Source organism: Pavona decussata, unplaced genomic scaffold (genome assembly GCF_977016875.1).
Source record: "Pavona decussata unplaced genomic scaffold, jaPavDecu1.1 SCAFFOLD_243, whole genome shotgun sequence".
Classification (NCBI taxonomy): domain Eukaryota; kingdom Metazoa; phylum Cnidaria; class Anthozoa; order Scleractinia; family Agariciidae; genus Pavona; species Pavona decussata.
The window spans coordinates 625,860-640,214 of NW_028145648.1; positions in this window are offsets into that span (position 1 = coordinate 625,860).

The window sequence follows — 14,355 nt, forward strand, 5'->3', positions numbered from 1 at the left end:
ATATTTTCTCGTTCATGCTTTCGACTTGATTGTTCGATTGTAATCACCGACCGGAAGCGAGTCTCAGTATTATTGTGAAATGTAACGTCAATCACTTAGGGCGAATTAACGGGGATCAGAAATAGAAGATCAAGTTCAACCAATAAGATTAGCTTTATTACAATACGTGAATGTTTTCTCTGTAATCTGCATGTACGCGTGCTAGTGACTGCTTGCGAGGGAGTGAAAAACCTTGTGAAAAATCCAGTGAAGGAATACAAATTTGAAAACGATATTTTCAAGTGTGGTTGTTTTGTTTAGCGAACGGGACTTAACAATTGTGTTGGCAGCAATCGGGAGATTCCCAAAACCTCTGTCCATATAGAAGTTGAAAAAATCGCGAAGTAGCACATTTTCAGGTGACGTTTTCGTGGCCGTTGCCGTCGTCGCTGCTTAAGCTCCCTAATTTCAGACAGAAAGATATTTTACACCAGACTTGCTAAGGCGAAAGCTTTCTTTGTTTGCCTGACATGACCTGATCAACTGCTAAATACCTGGCCAAAAAATAAAGTGGTAGTCAAGTATATGGTCCAAAATAAAACAGAAATTGACGTACCGCATTGAAAGGGTCGATGTCACAGGGTCGTAACGAGGTATATGGGACTCACAATCTAGAGTTCCGGGCGACAATTTTAATTTAGTTCTCTATTTACAAGACCTTAGTTCCGCTCTTAATAATTTAGTTCGTTCTCTTACAAAGACGCTTGTTCCGCTCTTAATCGTTTTTCATTTAGTTCTATTGACACGCGTATAGCACCTTGTAAACAACAATTGATGTACAAGCACATAAAAGCCCTTGTTGTACAATGTTCTTTGGAATTACAAGAATTACAAGTGAGTCAGAATAAAGCTCTGTTGGACCAAGTTCTCGTTGCCTTACTTAAGTTCTATCCAGTTCGTGGTTGATCCCTGGTACCGCTTTGAGAAGTGACAGTCTCTCCCTGCGAGCGAGTGCTCCCGTTTGAGTGTAATTTCCCCCTGCGTTCCTGTTAAGCCTTCGTTACAGTTCCGTGTATTTCCCGCAAAAGTTGGGAAAGTCTACTGTCACACTGGTGGGAAAAATCTACTGTCACACTTCCAAAGAACACCCTTTTCTCTATGAAAAGAGTGGTGCTCCCGGTAAAATTTTCTTTTAGCGCTGGATTTTCTTCTTATTAAATGCCATCTATGATTTGGAGGATTTGCGCGATAGACACTGAACAAAGCCATGTGTTTAAATGTCGCATGTGTTGTAATTGATCTCAAAGGTCATTTTGGCCTCTTTTTGTCACGTTTCCGTTTAGCGACTGTCGTTCTTATGCCGTTTGTGGCATTTAGTTTAGGCTTGGTATGGCTCATTTCAGTGCGTCTGGTGACAGTATAGCCTCTCTTTTTATCGTTGTAAGGATAGGATTTCAACCGTGTAAATAACTATACATTATCTTGCAGCTTTTGTCAGATTGCCGGGCCCGGCTATTTGCTTTTGTTGCAAGATGCTGTGCTTCTTATCACGGTTATTTGTCCCTTGATCCGTTCTTAAGCAATGTAGCTTCTTTGAAAGCTATGCAATGCGTTAAATTGAGGGCTAAAGGCCACTTATGTTACGGCTGTGTGTTTCGTTGTCGCTCCGCTAAGCTCTGTAACTGTGAGGTTTGTGTTGCGGGAGCTTAGTATTTTCCTCCTGTGCTTACGTGCTCTGGCCAGGGGCTGCTTCTAGTCCTTCGGCCGTAAGTAAATTCTGTAGCATTTAAGGCAATGGTCAGGCAAGTTTTTCTTAAGCAAGAATGCAGTTTCGGAACTAAAGCGTTCCTCGTCAGTTGCTACTATGTTGAGTGCTTTAAGTGCGGTAGGATCTATGAGCATTATGTGGCAGATGTTCTACATGCTGTTTGAATACTTGTGGTTAGGATCGAAAATTCCGGCTTGCCATTGGTTGTGAGATTGTAACCAATGGCAATAACGTCAAAATGGGTAAGATAAAACTAAGCGAATCAGTAACGTCATAATGGATAAGAAAAACCTGAGTGAATCAATAATGTCATAATGGATAAGATAAAACTGATTGAATCAGTAACGTCATAATGGGTAAGATAAAACAGAGCCAATCAGCAACGTCATAATGGGTAAGATAAAACTGAGTGAATCAGTAATGTCATAAAAGGTAAGATAAAACTGATTGAATCAGTAACGTCATAATGGGTAAGATAAAACTGAGTAAATCAGTAATGTCATAATGGATAAGATAAAACTGATTGAATCAGTAACGTCATATTGTGTAAGATAAAACAGAGCCAATCAGCAACGTCATAATGGGTAAGATAAAACTGAGTGAATCAGTAACGTCATAATGGGTAAGATAAAACTGAGTAAATCAGTAACGTCATTATTTGTAAGATAAAATTGAGCGAATCAGTAACGTCATAATGGATAAGATAAAACTGAGTAAATCAGTAACGTCATAATGGGTAAGATAAAACTGAGTAAATCAGTAACTTCATAATGGGTAAGATAAAACTGAGTAAATCAGTAACGTCATTATTTGTAAGATAAAATTGAACGAATCAGTAACGTCATAATGGATAAGATAAAACTGAGTAAATTAGTAACGTCATAATGGGTAAGATAAAAATGAGCAAATCTGTAACGTCATAATGGATAAGATAAAACATAGTGAATCAGTAACGTCATAATGGACAAGATGAAACTCAGTCAATCAGTAACGTCATAATGGGTAAGATAAAACTGAGTGAATCAGTAACGTCCTAATGGGTAAGATAAAACTGAGCAAATTAATAACGTCATAATAAAAAAGATAAAATTAAGTTTATCTTACCCATTATGACGTTACTGATTCACTCAGTTTTATTTTACCCATTATGATGTTATTGATTTTCTCCGTTTCATGTTATGACGTTACTGATTCACTCAGTTTTATGTTACCCATTATGATGTTACTGATTCGCTCCGTTTTATCTTACCCATTATGACGTTACTGATTCAATCAGTTTTATCTTACCCATTATGACATTACTGATTTACTCAGTTTTATCTTACCCATTATGACGTTACTGATTCACTCAGTTTTATCTTACCCATTATGACATTACTGATTCAATCAGTTTTATCTTACCCATTATGACGTTACTGATTCACTCAGTTTTATCTTATTCATTATGACGTTACTGATTGGCTTTGTTTTATCTTAGCCATTATGACGTTACTAATTTATTCAGTTTTATATTATCCATTAAGACCTTACTGATTCGCTCAGTTTTATCTTACCCATTATGACGTTACTGATTAACTGAGTTTTATCTGATCCATTATGACGTTACAGATTTCTTCAATTTGTCTTACCCATTATGACGTTACTGATTCGCTCAGTTTTATCTTACCCATTGTAACGTGACTGATTCATCCAGCTTTAACTTATCCATTATCACGTTACTAATTCGTTAGTTTTATATTATCCATTATGATGTTACTGATTCCCTCAATTTTATCTTACTCATTATAAGGTTACCTATTCACTCAGTTTTTTTTCCCCATTATGACGTTACCGATTCACTCATATTTATCTTACCCATAATAACGTTACTAATTCACTCACTTTTATTTTTTCCATTATGACGTTACTTATTCACTCAGTTTTATCTTATCCATTATAACGTTACTGATTCGGTCAGTTTTTTCTTATTCATTATGACATCAGTGATTCGCTCAGTTTTATCTTACCTATTATGACGTTAGTAATTCGCTTAGTTTTATCTTATCTTTTATGACATTACTCATTCACTTAGTTTTATCGTATTTATTATGACGTTACTAATTCGCTCAGTTTTATCTTACCCATTATGACGTTACATATTCGCTCCGTTTTATCTTATTCATTATGACGTTACTGATTCGCTCAGTTTTATCTTTATTATGACGTTACTGATTCGCTCAGTTTTATCTCATTTGTTATGACGCTACTGATTCGATCACTGTGATCTTGTCTATTGTGACGTTACTGATTCGCTTTGTTTTATCTTACCCATTATGACGTTACTGATTCAATCAGTTTTACCTTACCCATTATGACATTACTGATTCACTCAGTTTTATCTTATCCATTATGACCTTACTGATTCACTTAGTTTTATATTATCCATTATGACCTTACTGATTCACTTAGTTTTATATTATCCATTATGTCCTTACTGATTCAGTTAGTTTTATATTATCCAGTATGACGTTACTGATTCGCTCCGTTTTATCTTATTCATTATGACGTTACTGATTCGCTCCGTTTTATCTTATCCATTATGACGTTACTGATTCGCTCCGTTTTATCTTGTTCATTATGACGTTACTAATTCGCTCCGTTTTATCTTATTCATTATGACGTCACTGATTCGCTCCGTTTTATCTTATCCATTATGACGTTACTGATTCGCTCCGTTTTATCTTATTCATTATGACGTTACTGATTCGCTCCGTTTTATCTTATTCATTATGACGTTACTGATTCGCTCCGTTTTATCTTATTCATTATGACGTTACTGATTCGCTCCGTTTTATCTTATCTATTATGACATTACTGATTCCCTCCGCTTTATCTTATTCATTATGACGTTACTGATTCGCTCCGTTTTATCTTATCTATTATGACATTACTGATTCGCTCCGTTTTATCTTATCTATTATGACATTACTGATTCGCTCCGTTTTATCTTATTCATTATGACGTTACTGATTCGCTCCGTTTTATCTTATTCATTATAACGTTACTGATTCGCTCCGTTTTATCTTATTCATTATGACGTTACTGATTCGCTCCGTTTTATCTTCTGCATTATGACGTTACTGATTCGCTCTTTTTTATCTTATGCATTATGACGTTACTGATCCGCTCCGTTTTATCTTATTCATTATGACGTTACTAATTCGCTCCGTTTTATCTTATCTATTATGACATTACTGATTCGCTCAGTTTTATCTTATTCATTATGACGTTACTGATTCGCTCCGTTTTATCTTATGCATTATGACGTTACTGATTCGCTCAGTTTTATCTTATTAATTATGACGTTACTGATCCGCTCCGTTTTATCTTATTCATTATGACGTTACTGATTCGCTCCGTTTTATCTTATCTATTATGACATTACTGATTCCCTCCGTTTTATCTTATTCATTATGACGTTACTGATTCGCTCCGTTTTATCTTATCTATTATGACATTACTAATTCCCTCCGTTTTATCTTATTCATTATGACATTACTGATTCGCTCCATTTTATCTTATTCATTATGACGTTACTGATTCGCTCCGTTTTATCTTATTCATTATGACGTTACTGATTCGCTCCGTTTTATCTTATCTATTATGACATTACTGATTCGCTCCGTTTTATCTTATTCATTATGACGTTACTGATTCGCTCCGTTTTATCTTATCTATTATGACATTACTGATTCGCTCCGTTTTATCTTATCTATTATGACATTACTGATTCGCTCCGTTTTATCTTATTCATTATTACGTTACTGATTCGCTCAGTTTTATCTTATTCATTATGACGTTACTGATTCGCTCCGTTTTATCTTATGCATTATGACGTTACTGATTCGCTTAATTTTATCTTATTCATTATGACGTTACTGATTCGTTCCGTTTTATCTTATCTATTATGACGTTACTGAATCGCTCAGTTTTATCTTATTCATTATGACGTTACTGATTCACTTAGTTTTATCTTATTCATTATGACGTTACTGATTCGCTCCGTTTTATCTTATGCATTATGACGTTACTGATTCGCTCCGTTTTATCTTATTCATTATGACGTTACTGATTCGCTTAATTTTATCTTATTCATTATGACGTTACTGATTCGCTCCGTTTTATCTTATCTATTATGACGTTACTGATTCGCTCCGTTTTATCTTATTCATTATGACGTTACTGATACACTTAGTTTTATCTTATTCATTATGACGTTACTGATTCGCTCCGTTTTATCTTATTCATTATGACGTTACTGATTCGCTCCGTTTTATCTTATGCATTATGACGTTACTGATTCGCTCCGTTTTATCTTATCTATTATGACATTGCTGATTCGCTCCGTTTTATCTTATTCATTATGACATTACTGATTCACTCAGTTTTATCTTATCTATTATGATGTTACTGATTCACTTAGTTTTATCTTATCCATTATGACGTTACTCATTTGCTCCGTTTTATCTTATCTATTATGACGTTACTGATTCGCTCCGTTTTATCTTATCTATTATGACGTTACTGATTCCCTCCGTTTTATCTTATCTATTATGACGTTACTGATTCGCTCCGTTTTATCTTATCTATTATGACGTTACTGATTCACTTAGTTTTATCTTATCCATTATGACGTTACTGATTCGCTTCGTTTTATCTTATCTATTATGACGTTACTGATTCACTTAGTTTTATCTTATCCATTATGACGTTACTGATTCGCTCCGTTTTATCTTATCTATTATGACGTTACTTATTCGCTCCGTTTTATCTTATCTATTATGACGTTACTGATTCGCTCCGTTTTATCTTATCTATTAAGACGTTACTGATTCGCTCCGTTTTATCTTATGCATTATGACGTTACTGATTCGCTCCGTTTTATCTTATGCATTATGACGTTACTGATTTGCTCTGTTTTATCTTATCTATTATGACGTTACTGATTCGCTCCGTTTTATCTTATGCATTATGACGTTACTGATTCGCTCCGTTTTATCTTATCTATTATGATGTTACTGATTCGCTCCGTTTTATCTTATGCATTATGACGTTACTAATTCGCTCCGTTTTATCTTATGCATTATGACGTTACTGATTTGCTCTGTTTTATCTTACCCATTATGACGTTACTGATTCAATCAGTTTTATCTTACCCATTATGACGTTACTGATTCGCTCCGTTTTATCTTACCCATTATGACGTTACTGATTTACTTAGTTTTATCTTACCCATTATAACGTTACTCATTTTCCCAGTTTTATCTTACCCATTATGACATTACTGATTTACTCAGTTTTATCTTACCCATTATGACAATACTTATTCACTCAGTTTTATCTTATCCATTATGACATTATTGATTCACTCAGGTTTATCTTATCCATTATGACCTTACTGATTCGCTCAAATTTATCTTACCCATTTTGACGTTACTGATTCCCTTAATTTTATCTTACCCATTATAAGGTTACCTATTCACTCAGTTTTTTTTTTACCCATTATGACGTTACCGATTCACTCATATTTATCTTACCCATTATAACGTTACTAATTCACTCAGTTTTATTTTTTCCATTATGACATTACTAATTCACTCAGTTTTATCTTATCCATTATGACGTTACTGATTCGGTAAGTTTTTTCTTATTCATTATGACCTTAGTGATTCGCTTAGTTTTATCTTATCTTTTATGACATTACTGATTCGCTCAGTTTTATCTTATTTACTATGACGTTACTGATTCGCTCAGTTTTATCTTATCTATTATGACGTTACTAATTCGCTCAGTTTTATCTTATCTATTATGACGTTAGTGATTCGCTCAGTTTTATCTTATTTATTATGACGTTAATGATTCGCTCAGTTTTATCTTATTTACTATGACGTTACTGATTCGCTCAGTTTTATCTTATCTATTATGACGTTACTAATTCCCTCAGTTTTATCTTATTTATTATGACGTTACTGATTCGCTCAGTTTTATCTTATTGATTATGACGTTACTGATTCGCTCAGTTTTATCGTATTTATTATGACGTTACTAATTCGCTCAGTTTTATCTTATTTATTATGACGTTACTAATTCGCTCAGTTTTATCTTATCTATTATGACGTTACTAATTCCCTCAGTTTTATCTTATTTATTATGACGTTACTGATTCGCTCCGTTTCATCTTATCCATTATGACGTTACTGATTCGCTCCGTTTTATCTTATCTATTATGACATTACTGATTCGCTCCGTTTTATCTTATTCATTATGATGTTACTGATTCGCTCCGTTTTATCTTATCTATTATGACATTACTAATTCCCTCAGTTTTATCTTATTCATTATGACATTACTGATTCGCTCCGTTTTATCTTATTCATTATGACGTTACTGATTCGCTCCGTTTTATCTTATTCATTATGACGTTACTGATTCGCTCCGTTTTATCTTATCTATTATGACATTACTGATTCGCTCCGTTTTATCTTATTCATTATGACGTTACTGATTCGCTCCGTTTTATCTTATCTATTATGACATTACTGATTCGCTCCGTTTTATCTTATCTATTATGACATTACTGATTCGCTCCGTTTTATCTTATTCATTATTACGTTACTGATTCGCTCAGTTTTATCTTATTCATTATGACGTTACTGATTCGCTCCGTTTTATCTTATGCATTATGACGTTACTAATTCGCTTAATTTTATCTTCTTCATTATGACGTTACTGATTCGCTCCGTTTTATCTTATCTATTATGACGTTACTGAATCGCTCAGTTTTATCTTATTCATTATGACGTTACTGATTCACTTAGTTTTATCTTATTCATTATGACGTTACTGATTCGCTCCGTTTTATCTTATGCATTATGACGTTACTGATTCGCTTAATTTTATCTTATTCATTATGACGTTACTGATTCGTTCCGTTTTATCTTATCTATTATGACGTTACTGAATCGCTCAGTTTTATCTTATTCATTATGACGTTACTGATTCACTTAGTTTTATCTTATTCATTATGACGTTACTGATTCGCTGCGTTTTATCTTATGCATTATGACGTTACTGATTCGCTCCGTTTTATCTTATTCATTATGACGTTACTGATTCGCTTAATTTTATCTTATTCATTATGACGTTACTGATTCGCTCCGTTTTATCTTATCTATTATGACGTTACTGATTCGCTCCGTTTTATCTTATTCATTATGACGTTACTGATACACTTAGTTTTATCTTATTCATTATGACGTTACTGATTCGCTCCGTTTTATCTTATTCATTATGACGTTACTGATTCGCTCCGTTTTATCTTATGCATTATGACGTTACTGATTCGCTCCGTTTTATCTTATCTATTATGACATTGCTGATTCGCTCCGTTTTATCTTATTCATTATGACATTACTGATTCACTCAGTTTTATCTTATCTATTATGATGTTACTGATTCACTTAGTTTTATCTTATCCATTATGACGTTACTCATTTGCTCCGTTTTATCTTATCTATTATGACGTTACTGATTCGCTCCGTTTTATCTTATCTATTATGACGTTACTGATTCCCTCCGTTTTATCTTATCTATTATGACGTTACTGATTCGCTCCGTTTTATCTTATCTATTATGACGTTACTGATTCACTTAGTTTTATCTTATCCATTATGACGTTACTGATTCGCTTCGTTTTATCTTATCTATTATGACGTTACTGATTCACTTAGTTTTATCTTATCCATTATGACGTTACTGATTCGCTCCGTTTTATCTTATCTATTATGACGTTACTTATTCGCTCCGTTTTATCTTATCTATTATGACGTTACTGATTCGCTCCGTTTTATCTTATCTATTAAGACGTTACTGATTCGCTCCGTTTTATCTTATGCATTATGACGTTACTGATTCGCTCCGTTTTATCTTATGCATTATGACGTTACTGATTTGCTCTGTTTTATCTTATCTATTATGACGTTACTGATTCGCTCCGTTTTATCTTATGCATTATGACGTTACTGATTCGCTCCGTTTTATCTTATCTATGATGATGTTACTGATTCGCTCCGTTTTATCTTATGCATTATGACGTTACTAATTCGCTCCGTTTTATCTTATGCATTATGACGTTACTGATTTGCTCTGTTTTATCTTACCCATTATGTCGTTACTGATTCAATCAGTTTTATCTTACCCATTATGACGTTACTGATTCGCTCCGTTTTATCTTACCCATTATGACGTTACTGATTTACTTAGTTTTATCTTACCCATTATAACGTTACTGATTTTCCCAGTTTTATCTTACCCATTATGACATTACTGATTTACTCCGTTTTATCTTACCCATTATGACAATACTTATTCACTCAGTTTTATCTTATCCATTATGACATTATTGATTCACTCAGGTTTATCTTATCCATTATGACGTTACTGATTCGCTCAAATTTATCTTACCCATTTTGACGTTACTGATTCCCTTAATTTTATCTTACCCATTATAAGGTTACCTATTCACTCAGTTTTTTTTTACCCATTATGACGTTACCGATTCACTCATATTTATCTTACCCATTATAACGTTACTAATTCACTCAGTTTTATTTTTTCCATTATGACATTACTAATTCACTCAGTTTTATCTTATCCATTATGACGTTACTGATTCGGTCAGTTTTTTCTTATTCATTATGACCTTAGTGATTCGCTTAGTTTTATCTTATCTTTTATGACATTACTGATTCGCTCAGTTTTATCTTATTTACTATGACGTTACTGATTCGCTCAGTTTTATCTTATCTATTATGACGTTACTGATTCGCTCAGTTTTATCTTATCTATTATGACGTTAGTGATTCGCTCAGTTTTATCTTATTTATTATGACGTTACTGATTCGCTCAGTTTTATCTTATTTACTATGACGTTACTGATTCGCTCAGTTTTATCTTATCTATTATGACGTTACTAATTCCCTCAGTTTTATCTTATTTATTATGACGTTACTGATTCGCTCAGTTTTATCTTATTTATTATGACGTTACTGATTCGCTCAGTTTTATCTTATTTATTATGACGTCACTAATTCGCTCAGTTTTATCTTATTTATTATGACGTTACTAATTCGCTCAGTTTTATCTTATCTATTATGACGTTACTAATTCCCTCAGTTTTATCTTATTTATTATGACGTTACTGATTCGCTCCGTTTCATGTTATCCATTATGACGTTACTGATTCGCTCCGTTTTATCTTATCTATTATGACATTACTGATTCGCTCCGTTTTATCTTATTCATTATGATGTTACTGATTCGCTCCGTTTTATCTTATCTATTATGACATTACTAATTCCCTCAGTTTTATCTTATTCATTATGACATTACTGATTCGCTCCGTTTTATCTTATTCATTATGACGTTACTGATTCGCTCCGTTTTATCTTATTCATTATGACGTTACTGATTCGCTCCGTTTTATCTTATCTATTATGACATTACTGATTCGCTCCGTTTTATCTTATTCATTATGACGTTACTGATTCGCTCCGTTTTATCTTATCTATTATGACATTACTGATTCGCTCCGTTTTATCTTATCTATTATGACATTACTGATTCGCTCCGTTTTATCTTATTCATTATTACGTTACTGATTCGCTCAGTTTTATCTTATTCATTATGACGTTACTGATTCACTTAGTTTTATCTTATTCATTATGACGTTACTGATTCGCTCCGTTTTATCTTATGCATTATGACGTTACTGATTCGCTTAATTTTATCTTCTTCATTATGACGTTACTGATTCGCTCCGTTTTATCTTATCTATTATGACGTTACTGAATCGCTCAGTTTTATCTTATTCATTATGACGTTACTGATTCACTTAGTTTTATCTTATTCATTATGACGTTACTGATTCGCTCCGTTTTATCTTATGCATTATGACGTTACTGATTCGCTTAATTTTATCTTATTCATTATGACGTTACTGATTCGTTCCGTTTTATCTTATCTATTATGACGTTACTGAATCGCTCAGTTTTATCTTATTCATTATGACGTTACTGATTCACTTAGTTTTATCTTATTCATTATGACGTTACTGATTCGCTCCGTTTTATCTTATGCATTATGACGTTACTGATTCGCTCCGTTTTATCTTATTCATTATGACGTTACTGATTCGCTTAATTTTATCTTATTCATTATGACGTTACTGATTCGCTCCGTTTTATCTTATCTATTATGACGTTACTGATTCGCTCCGTTTTATCTTATTCATTATGACGTTACTGATACACTTAGTTTTATCTTATTCATTATGACGTTACTGATTCGCTCCGTTTTATCTTATTCATTATGACGTTACTGATTCGCTCCGTTTTATCTTATGCATTATGACGTTACTGATTCGCTCCGTTTTATCTTATCTATTATGACATTGCTGATTCGCTCCGTTTTATCTTATTCATTATGACATTACTGATTCACTCAGTTTTATCTTATCTATCATGATGTTACTGATTCACTTAGTTTTATCTTATCCATTATGACGTTACTCATTTGCTCCGTTTTATCTTATCTATTATGACGTTACTGATTCGCTCCGTTTTATCTTATCTATTATGACGTTACTGATTCCCTCCGTTTTATCTTATCTATTATGACGTTACTGATTCGCTCCGTTTTATCTTATCTATTATGACGTTACTGATTCACTTAGTTTTATCTTATCCATTATGACGTTACTGATTCGCTTCGTTTTATCTTATCTATTATGACGTTACTGATTCATTAGTTTTATCTTATCCATTATGACGTTACTGATTCGCTCCGTTTTATCTTATCTATTATGACGTTACTTATTCGCTCCGTTTTATCTTATCTATTATGACGTTACTGATTCGCTCCGTTTTATCTTATCTATTAAGACGTTACTGATTCGCTCCGTTTTATCTTATGCATTATGACCTTACTGATTCGCTCCGTTTTATCTTATGCATTATGACCTTACTGATTTGCTCTGTTTTATCTTATCTATTATGACGTTACTGATTCGCTCCGTTTTATCTTATGCATTATGACGTTACTGATTCGCTCCGTTTTATCTTATCTATTATGATGTTACTGATTCGCTCCGTTTTATCTTATGCATTATGACGTTACTGATTCGCTCCGTTTTATCTTATGCATTATGACGTTACTGATTTGCTCTGTTTTATCTTACCCATTATGACGTTACTGATTCAATCAGTTTTATCTTACCCATTATGACGTTACTGATTCGCTCCGTTTTATATTACCCATTATGACGTTACTGATTTACTTAGTTTTATCTTACCCATTATAACGTTACTGATTTTCCCAGTTTTATCTTACCCATTATGACATTACTGATTTACTCCGTTTTATCTTACCCATTATGACAATACTTATTCACTCAGTTTTATCTTATCCATTATGACATTATTGATTCACTCAGGTTTATCTTATCCATTATGACGTTACTGATTCGCTCAAATTTATCTTACCCATTTTGACGTTACTGATTCCCTTAATTTTATCTTACCCATTATAAGGTTACCTATTCACTCAGTTTTTTTTTACCCATTATGACGTTACCGATTCACTCATATTTATCTTACCCATTATAACGTTACTAATTCACTCAGTTTTATTTTTTCCATTATGACATTACTAATTCACTCAGTTTTATCTTATCCATTATGACGTTACTGATTCGGTCAGTTTTTTCTTATTCATTATGACCTTAGTGATTCGCTTAGTTTTATCTTATCTTTTATGACATTACTGATTCGCTCAGTTTTATCTTATTTACTATGACGTTACTGATTCGCTCAGTTTTATCTTATCTATTATGACGTTACTGATTCGCTCAGTTTTATCTTATCTATTATGACGTTAGTGATTCGCTCAGTTTTATCTTATTTATTATGACGTTACTGATTCGCTCAGTTTTATCTTATTTACTATGACGTTACTGATTCGCTCAGTTTTATCTTATCTATTATGACGTTACTAATTCCCTCAGTTTTATCTTATTTATTATGACGTTACTGATTCGCTCAGTTTTATCTTATTTATTATGACGTTACTGATTCGCTCAGTTTTATCTTATTTATTATGACGTAACTAATTCGCTCAGTTTTATCTTATTTATTATGACGTTACTAATTCGCTCAGTTTTATCTTATCTATTATGACGTTACTAATTCCCTCAGTTTTATCTTATTTATTATGACGTTACTGATTCGCTCCGTTTCATCTTATCCATTATGACGTTACTGATTCGCTCCGTTTTATCTTATCTATTATGACATTACTGATTCGCTCCGTTTTATCTTATTCATTATGATGTTACTGATTCGCTCCGTTTTATCTTATCTATTATGACATTACTAATTCCCTCAGTTTTATCTTATTCATTATGACATTACTGATTCGCTCCGTTTTATCTTATTCATTATGACGTTACTGATTCGCTCCGTTTTATCTTATTCATTATGACGTTACTGATTCGCTCCGTTTTATCTTATCTA